The sequence below is a fragment of the Nanorana parkeri genome, unplaced genomic scaffold (genome assembly GCF_000935625.1).
Source record: "Nanorana parkeri isolate BGI_ZX_2015 unplaced genomic scaffold, ASM93562v1 scaffold589, whole genome shotgun sequence".
Taxonomy (NCBI): domain Eukaryota; kingdom Metazoa; phylum Chordata; class Amphibia; order Anura; family Dicroglossidae; genus Nanorana; species Nanorana parkeri.
Window position 1 is genome coordinate 278319 of NW_017306857.1, and position 9612 is coordinate 287930.

General features: G+C 44.6%; 1 protein-coding gene across 4 annotated transcripts in view; it reads left to right on the top strand.

Moving 5' to 3' along the window:
* PKP3 (plakophilin 3) overlaps positions 1–9612 on the top strand; it is a 90191-nt gene that overhangs the window by 44799 nt on the left and 35780 nt on the right. The gene's annotated exons all lie outside the window — the stretch shown is intronic.

The following is a 9612-nucleotide window of genomic DNA, read 5'->3' on the forward strand; positions in this document are numbered from 1 at the left end:
ATTACAAGTGATCTTGGCCACATCACCGAGATCACTTGAGGAACAAGCGGTTTCCCAGCTCTTCCTTTAGCCCTGCTGGCCCAAAGCAGGGCTAAATGTAGAAACCTATCTGCCCATCGGGGGATTCCACACCCCTGCCGCCCTCTGCTCCCTGGTGCTCCTGTGCCTTGTGGGAAATCCGGCCCTGTGTGCATCCTGTACCTTCTGCAATGCACGCTCCCTGTGAGTTCCTGCCTCTAAATCCTGTACCTCTGTGACTGTGTGCACCCGTCTCCCGTGTGTACTCTCCTGTGTTTCCTGTACCCCAGAATAATGCTCGTTCCCTGTTTGTTTTTGTATCGGCTATTTCCATGGAGCAGAAGTGCAGTGACATCACCGCACTTGTAGTCCATTTGCTTCCTTCAGCGCCTTAACAAAAGATCTACATCTCCGTACAGATCTGGACCACGAAGAAAAGTCTGCAGGAGCCTGAGCATTTCACCCGCAATCCCCCAATCACGGTTGCAGTGGTGCTTTGCAGGCTCTAATGCAGAAAATGAACAAATGCATTTTTTTTTTCTTCCATTAATATGGGTTCATTTATAAATGTTTTGCAAAATTTGGAATATGCATTTAAGTCTAAATTGGCAAGTGTCCAGCAACTAGTAATACATTATAATGAATAAAGAAGAGCATATGGGTTCCTGAGTGCCTCTTTAATCTGACAAGTAGGATCTTTCTCATAAAAGATCCTCTGTTCATTCTTCAATTGACTTTTTAAAAAAATGCAATTTTTGTGATTGATTGTGCATTCGCTTCTGTTTCTGCATATACACTATATTGCCAAAAGTATTGGGACACCCCTCAAAATCATTGGATTCAGGTGTTCCAATCATCTCCATGGCCATAGGTGTAAAAAAACAAGCACCTAGGCATGCAGACACTTCTACAAACATTGGTGAAAGAATGGGTCGCTCTCAGGACCTCAGTGAATTCAAGCGTGGTACCGTGATAGGTTGCACTTGTGCAAGAAGTCCATCGGTGAAATTTCCTTCCTACTAAATATTCCATGGTCAACTACTAGTGGTATTATAACAAAGTGGAAGCAACTGGGAACAACAGCAACTCAGCCACGAAATGGTAGGCCATGTAAAATTACAGCGGGGTCAGCGCATGCTGAAGTGCACAGTGCGCAGAAGTCGCCAACTGTCTGCAGAGACAATAGCTACAAACCTCCAAACTTCGTGTGGCCTTCAGATTGGCACAACAACAGTGCGTAGAGAGCTTCATGGAATGGGTTTCCATGGCCAAGCAGCTGCATCCAAGCCTTGAATCAGCAAGTGCAATGCAAAGCGTCGGATGCAGTGACCTAAAGCAGGCCACCACTGGACTCTAGAAAAGTGGAGACGTGTTCTCTGGAGTGTCGAATCACGCTTCTCGGTCTGGAAGTCCGATGGACGTGTCTGGGTTTGGCGGTTGCCAGGAGAACGGTACTTGCCTGACTGCATTGTGTAAAGTTTGGTGGAGGGGGGATTATGGTGTGGGGTTTTTTTTTTTTTTAGGGGTTGGGCTTGGCCCCTTAGTTCCAGTGAAGGGAACTCTTGAAGGCATCAGCATACCAAGACATTTTGGACAATTTCATGCTCCCAACTTTGTGGGAACAGTTTCGGGATTGCCCCTTCCTGTTCCAACATGACTGCGCACCAGTGCACAAAGCAAGGTCCATAAAGACATGGATTAGCGAGTTTTGGGTGGAGGAACTTGACTGGCCTGCACAGAGTCCTGACCTCAACCGGATAGAACACCTTTGGGATGAATTTAGAGCGTAGACTGCAAGCCAGGCCTTATCATCCAACATCAGTACCTGGCCTCACAAATGTGCTTCTGGAAGAATGGTCAAACATTCCCATAGACACACTCCTAAACCTAGTGGACAGCCTTCCCAGAAGAGTTGAAGCTGTTATAGCTGCAAAGGGCGTGCCAACTCCATATTGAACCCTACAGACTAAAGGTGGCCATACACTCTACAACCATCGCAAGACTTTAGTGTATGGCCACCTTTAGACTGGGATGCCACTAAAGTTCTTGTGCATGTAAAGGCCGGTGTCCCAATACTTTTGCAATATAGTGTATATCGGTGCATCTATTTCACATTTTGTGGTTTAGAGGCATCTGTCAGCAGTGGAGTTCACCTGTGTCAGTTTGCATGCTCATACACTGAGGGTGTGGTTGTATTAATAGCCCTTTGAGGTCAATTATTCTAATCTCCTTCCCAGTGATCTGTTCTTTTGATGACAGAGCTGTTCTGGTTTGCTGTGTACCATGGCAGCACGATGCCAGGTGTAGAAAATTATAGGGCGTGATTGTGTTCCCGCAGAACTGCACACTGATTTTGATCTGTTTCCTATAGTGCGTATTCTTACATGCGGTGTGCTGTCTACTATAAGTGCACTGTATACAAAGTGGGCAGATATCTCATTTTAAAGGTTTGTCTTAATTTATTTCCATCCCCCCCCCCCCCCCCCCCCCAGCTGCTGGCACAATATTTCTATTGTCATTGGCTCACCTAAAATATTACTAACCTAAATGCATTTGGTACCAATTAATGCTCTTCAGTTTGCAATTTTTTTAAGGCCCGTTCATATTTGTCTTTTATTTTGCCACATGCATTTTCCATTGAAATTTAAAGGAAACTCCTCATCAGCATTTCAATGCATTTTAGAGCCCAACTCCGGCCACAATAGGTTTACTGGTTTTAAATTAGTGGGACCCACCATTTTCTTTAACGCCACCTGTCGCAATATACTCTTCCTTCTGTACCCTGCAAATTTACATGCGGGTGGAAGTCCAGCTCCCGCTATACTTCCATGTCCTCTGTAGTTCCATGCCTTCTTGGATGTTAGCACTGCAGGTTTCATAGACCCCAGTGATATGGTCATATCATCGCTTCCCTCTATTCTTGACCCTTTGTGCAATGGAGTCAGGAGGTGAGTGTTTTGTGAATGGTAAAGAGGAGGCAAAAAGGACTCCAGCGCTTCTCGCCAGAGAGGCCAGGAAGTGTAGCAGGAGCTGGATTTCCACCTACATGGAAGAAGGGTGAAGAAGGGAGTGTACATTATAGCAGGTGACTACAGAGAAAATGTACTCCGGTACTCTTGTTTTGCCCAGAGTTGGGCTATAATCCCAGGTGGTTGTCTACATTGGTGTCCTGCAACCTAAACAAATCAATGACAGGATGACAGACACCACAGCTTTAGGCACAGCCAAGCAGATGCACCCCTACAGAGAGGTCCAAGCGTCTCTGTCCGCACAGCCTGCATTATTCATTTAAAGATCTATTCACAAGCTTTGTGAATGAAAAGACTGCAAGTCCCATCTGCACCAGAGGCAGAAGGTCTCTTGCATCTCAATGAGGGCTTGTTCACACCACTTGCAGTGCGTTCCAGAGCGGTAGCTGTGGCTGCGGTGCCATTGACCTCAATGCACCGCCACGCCCCCTCTTGCCCCAGAACGCAGGGTGAGGTTTTTGTGAGCGTTTGCAGTGCATTCCAGCAGCTAACGCTCTGGAACGCACCACAATTGGTGTGAACAAGCCGTTAAGCTCAAGTGTGGTGACATTACCAATGTGTGTGTGCGCATTTATTCATTTTTTTTTTTTAAAGGTAGACTATGCCTTTTAATGCATCTATACCGCAGGAACAGCTTTTGTGAATGTTTCTCACTCTTCTGCACTTTGCATTAAGAATAAGTACAAAAATGCATTAAGAATAAGTACAAAAATGCATATATCTGGCCAACAAGAGTATGAAATGCAAGAAAACGAGCATAATCACATGCGATAATACACATGTCATAGGGGCCCAAAGATAAAATAAGTAAATAGATGATAGACTGTACATTCACCAGCACCCTCCAAAACCTGAAACATCACCTTTTAGGTGGACCGACTCTGTAATGAACACTGGTTTGCTATGGTAGAGGTTGATTTTTTTTTTCCTGTAGCCATTCCAGAAGGCTTCAGATTTGAAGTGACAAATGATCTTTCCTACACCATCACACACTGAGACAAGAATGCATGGATGCCCCTTTTGTAGTAAAAGGGTTCTTGTTGAGACTCATACAGACACTCTCCCTCCCTCCCTCCTTCCCGCCTCTACAAATCATTCACTTGTTATCGGGAGTGAAAGTTTGTTCTCTGGGAAACTCCCCCATGAATAGAGGCAAAGTCTGAGACGCAGCTGTGTGTGGGTGTGTTTGGGTGTGTATGTGGAAGTCACTATGGATATGTGTGTGTGAGAGTGCATGCTGTGTGTACAACCATTTTTGCTTATGCGATGAAATATTGTGTGCAGTCATATTTGTTGTGCACCAGCAAAGAGCATTCAATTCCAAGGAACCTACATTTTATGCATGCATGATCCTTCAAGTGCTGTCTAGGAACAGACAAGTAATGCTGTGTTCTTTGTCAGTTTGACACCAAATTACAAACTAATATTTGCTAGTGGAAGGAAAGTGAGAAAGAGAGTGTTTTAAGTGCTAATAATGCAATTGAAAGGTCACAATTCTTTTATTACATTGTAATAATTAGGGATTGTACACAAGTGTTTAAAATAAAAATGCTTGTTGCATAGCCTGGAAATCAACTGAGTGCTGCATGGCCCAGATATCAACTAAGCGTTGTATAAAGGTGGTCATACACTGTACATCCATCACAAGACCTTAGTCTTGCGATGGTTGTAAAGTGATTAAAAAAACGTACGATTTGCCCATCTTGGACAGGCAGATCGCACTCTCGATCATCGCAAGCCGGCCCCCCTGAGGGGCGGGCTTCCGATGACCGCAATGCTGAACGGGCAGTGTGCGCGTGCGCACACCAGCCCGTTCGGCATTTGTCTCCCGAGCACTGTTCAAACCAGCCGAAAATCGTACGATTCTTGGCTGGTTTTCTAACATGCTCCTTAGACAAAAGATGTGCGACCGTACAGTAGAAACGGTCGCACGTTTTCGTTCACACTGTTCGATTCTCGTACGATCGCGGGATTTCCCGCAATTCTCGTACGAGAATCGACCAGTGTATGGGCACCTTTTAGTGCTCTTTCACACGGGCAGTCCAATTGAGTCCACCTGTCAGTTTTTCAGGCGGACCTGATTGAATGCACAATGCTATGGGAAACCAGGTCTAAACGGACGTGCTTCAATTTTACATCCGGTTGCCCCCGACTCTGAGCAGGTCTGGAAAAACAGACACATTTACATCTGATTTCCCCATAGGCTGACATGAGGTCCGGCAATTTTAGTTGTTTCCTCCATGGCAAGATGTAGGATAAAACTGGACAGACACGGATGTCACAGCAGTGACACCTGATACATACTGCCCTGATCAGGAGGGGGATCAGTGCACGGATCCCCTCCTGATCAGCCTGTGTAAAAGGGGCCTAACCCACATGTGGTCTAAGAGTTGTATGGACCACATATGAGCTTAGCATTGCATGGCCCACACAACAATTAACTTGTTACATGGCCAGAACATCAATGTTACAACTATACTGTACAATGTAACCTTACGGGGCTGTACACGAGTTTACAAAAAATCAATTTATTGCATAGCCTGGATATTAACCGAGCGTTGCATGGCCCAGATATTAACTCAATGTTATGTAGCACACCTATTAACTAAATGTTAGTAGTCTGTATGTGAGTAGATCGTTGCATAGCCTCAATGAGAGCTGCGTATTAGTAACCCGCAGGTGAATTAAGCATTCCCTGGTGCTTAGAATGTGAAAACTGTATTCAACTGAGCAGCCGTCTACACACAAGTGCTGCACTAGAAAGTGATATTCATTATTTGGCAATAACACTGATCAGGTGATGCCCTGTCTGCAGGAGCACTGACTCTTACCGGATGGTAACATGGCATAGCTGCACATAGCTTAAAGAAGCTGCACCCTGATTAAAATGGCTAATATACCGGCGCTGACAAATAGCTGACAGCATAAACGATAAGCACATATCTATCTTCCAGGATCTGGCCCAGGTTATGTATTTTTATGAATCTGTCTTCCTCAGTATAGCACCGGGTGTGCAGGTAGCAAAGTGCCAGAAGTAGAACGTATAAAGTCCAAATTTTATTTTTTTCCATAATAAAAGCCATTTTGGTGATTGAAAGGGTCTCCCTTCCTCGGGGCTTGGTACTGTTAAACTAGGTGTGGTACTGGACTGATAGTATTGGGAGGTTCCTGAGCGGCCAGTTTAGGTTTAACTAGCTAGTAAGTCCGCTAACTGTGCCAACCTCAGTCCTAACCTCCTTAACTTGCTTTTCATCATTCCTGACACAAGTAGCAACCTCCCTAACCACATTCCAGAATAGATAGCATTGAGCCTAAATAAATAAATACATTGCCCCACAGAACAAGGGACTGAGGGGAAACTTTAGTTATTTGCCACTTAGCCCATCTCCAAACTCCGATGGGAAAGAGAAACTTTTCTAGGGATGTATCCTTGCCACATCCCCGTTTTTTTTATTTTTTATTTGATCATTTCAGACAAAAAACAAGACTGTGCTTCACCTTAATGATTAAGGTTTGCTCCTTTTCCTCTGTGCCATGATGTGACGGTGCCAGTAAAAGGAGCCAGGTGTGAAATAATTGCAGAGGGAGATTGTGTTCCTCTATCACTTTCACTCCCTTATTCATCTTCCTGTTTGCATTATGTGTGTATTGTCTGGTGTTTGTGTTCTGCATGTAAAAACTTAATTCAGCTTCAGATCTCCTTTTTGGGCATGTTCACACTTTTTATAAATGTATTTCAGGTAGGAACCTATTCATACCTATGTAGCTTGTCACATATAAAGGTTGCAGCTTGAAGAGACCTGTAGTAACACTAACGTTATTGAAGTCAAAAGGGTTTCAAATGCTGATTCAGTCACTTACAGTGGATGCTGCTTCTTGATGTTTAAGGCTAGGTTCACACCTTAGCGACATCTCACCGCAGTCGTGCACGATTCAGCGCGGATTGCCGCATGGTCAGGAGTCGCCAAGATGTGAAGCGATCGCACTGGCGCCATAATTTTCTAATGGCACCCCAGTCGCGCCGGGAAGATCGCGCGGTTTCCCACCACAATTCCGCCCGTGCTTCCGAAAGCTATCGCGGCTATAAAACAGCCACGCCTCGTGTATCACAAAAAAGGTACATGTACCCTTTTTTCTGAGATTGCCTTGTGGATGCCCCCAATGGGGCAGCACAGCAATCGCTGCCTGCATTGTGCAGGACCGCGCAATCCTGGGACGTGCATCCCGGGTGTAGTGCAGGTGTGAAACTAGCCTAAGAATTTTAATTTCCTACAGAATCAGCTGGTCCCCTGAGCACTGGTATCCTGTTTTAGGGTGGCTCCTTTCCCTTGTAGGGTCCTCCTGGGGCCATCTTTGTGTGTGCTAGTAAGCTGTGTGACTCTACAAACACACATGCAAGGCAAGCCATTCCCTTCTTCCTGCTCTCTACTCCTCCCTGGAATCTCTCCTGGATTCATTATTAAATACAAGTTTGAGAGTTTATCACTATAATTTCTTAGTCCAATGCCATACTATAAATAAGAGAGTACCTTTCCCGCCGCCTGCACAGCTCAACGCTGCTCTGTTGCAGAGAACCAGTTCCCTGAACCCTTCTGGGAATCAGCACTGTCGGTCCCCCTGCAGCGCTCACTGATTTTCCACCATCTATTCTTAAATTCTACTATAATGTCAGATCAGAGGGAGGAACCACAGAGCACTGCAGTGGACCATGGAGATCAACACTCCAAGAAGTATTGGTTTCCCAGTGGACTTCATAGGACCAGTTCTCCAATAGAGAAGAAGTGAGTGGCACGAAGGGGAAGTATGTACACTCCTTTTACAGGTATGGCCTTGGGGGGTGGGAACTATAATGCATCAGGGTCTCAAACATGTCTTTTTTTAAAAAATATAGGACATGCTGTATTCTTCTATATTTACACATATTAGGCAGACCCATTAAAATGGTAAACGCACAAAAATTATGTATCCTGGAGTTTTGCATTTTACATGCATCTGCTCTACAGGAAATTCCCACAATCCAAATGTTTCTCATTGATGATGTATAATGCATGTGCATAGAACTACATGTATCAATGTGCATTTTAAATGCATGCAGTCACGTGTCAAACGCAGATTACTGAACCAAAAGCAATGGAATTTCGACCACATATTTTTTTTTTACTTTTACATAAAAAACAGATCCTTTTATTGAAATAGTTATAAACACTCTTAAAGCAATTAAAACCATCTAACAAGTCCTTGGACACAAGCCAAACTGCAAATCCTTCCGGCCACCTCCTGTAAAAGAATGATTTCTTCCCACGCAAGGAAATAATGATTCTGTCAAATCTATAAGGCTGGTGGTATACGTGATATAAATGAAATGATAGATGGAGACAGAAGAGTGCTGAAAGACAGAAACCCTTTCAGATAGAATTGTCCCTCTCCAACTACTGAACTTCTAATCTACCATACACGTTACTGCATGCACATAGGTGTTAAATGGCTCTCAGGGCGAGGCTTCAAACATTCCACGCTGGTCAATATAGACTGAAGAGAAAATAGGACTTCATGGACAGAGTCCCTTTTATTTTTGCACAAACACCTCCGCAGTATAGGTGCTGCAAGGCTGAAGCTGATCTCTAATTTGACATTTCCTAGACCACATGTAAACACATTACTGTACTCCTGTTGGCTTTCCTGTATGGCGGGGGAAGATATTTGAGTATGTAAATGATTGTTTGCAAGCCTGCATTCTCTCCTGAATTTTTTTGCATAGCAGCATTCATTGATATTCCCCAATCGTAGGTCACCGCGAGAGTGATTTTATATCTCTGTGTAATGCAAGGCACTGAAACTGCAGTGTAGTACATCTTGTGCCGTGGTGGTGCAAAGGTCTGAACATTCCATAGCAAAGGGGCAACAAAATTACTATTTTACAGCATTGTCTAATGAAGTCTATCAGGTCTGTTCACGAAAGGGTGAGGAGTTTGGAGAAGGCTGGAGAAGTGAACAATGTAGGCCAAAATAGCTGAACTGGAAAGTGAGCTGAATTGGAGAATTTTTCCAAATCGACTATTTTGTCCTAGATTGTTCACTTCTCCTGCCTTCTCCAAACTCTTCACCCTTTTGTGAATAGCCCTGTCGTTGTTTTACTTTGCTTTGAAGGGTATGTAAACCCTAATGGTGAACTTCTAATCAGGGGCGTAACAATAGTCCTAGCAGCCCATGCGGCTGCTATGGGGCCTAGGGGTAGTAGGGGGCCCCATGAAGGACTGCAAAAGTTGCTATTGACCCTGTATCCCTTATGACATTTCCAATCAAAAAGAACTGACATCATATGTATAGGAGGAGCGTATGCGGACAGCTATCCTGCTACCTGTCCATGATTTAGATTTTGAGGAGCCGTCTAGGGGGGCCCCATCAAAATGTTGCTATGGGGCCCCATGATCTGTAATTATGCCCCTGCTTCTAATATTTACAGCCCATGGGCCACATCTGGGCTGCTACATCAATTTATCCAGCCTGCAGCAACACCCTGGATGGCTGGCAGTGTATGTGCCTGCCTGTGTCTCGTGTGCAGGGC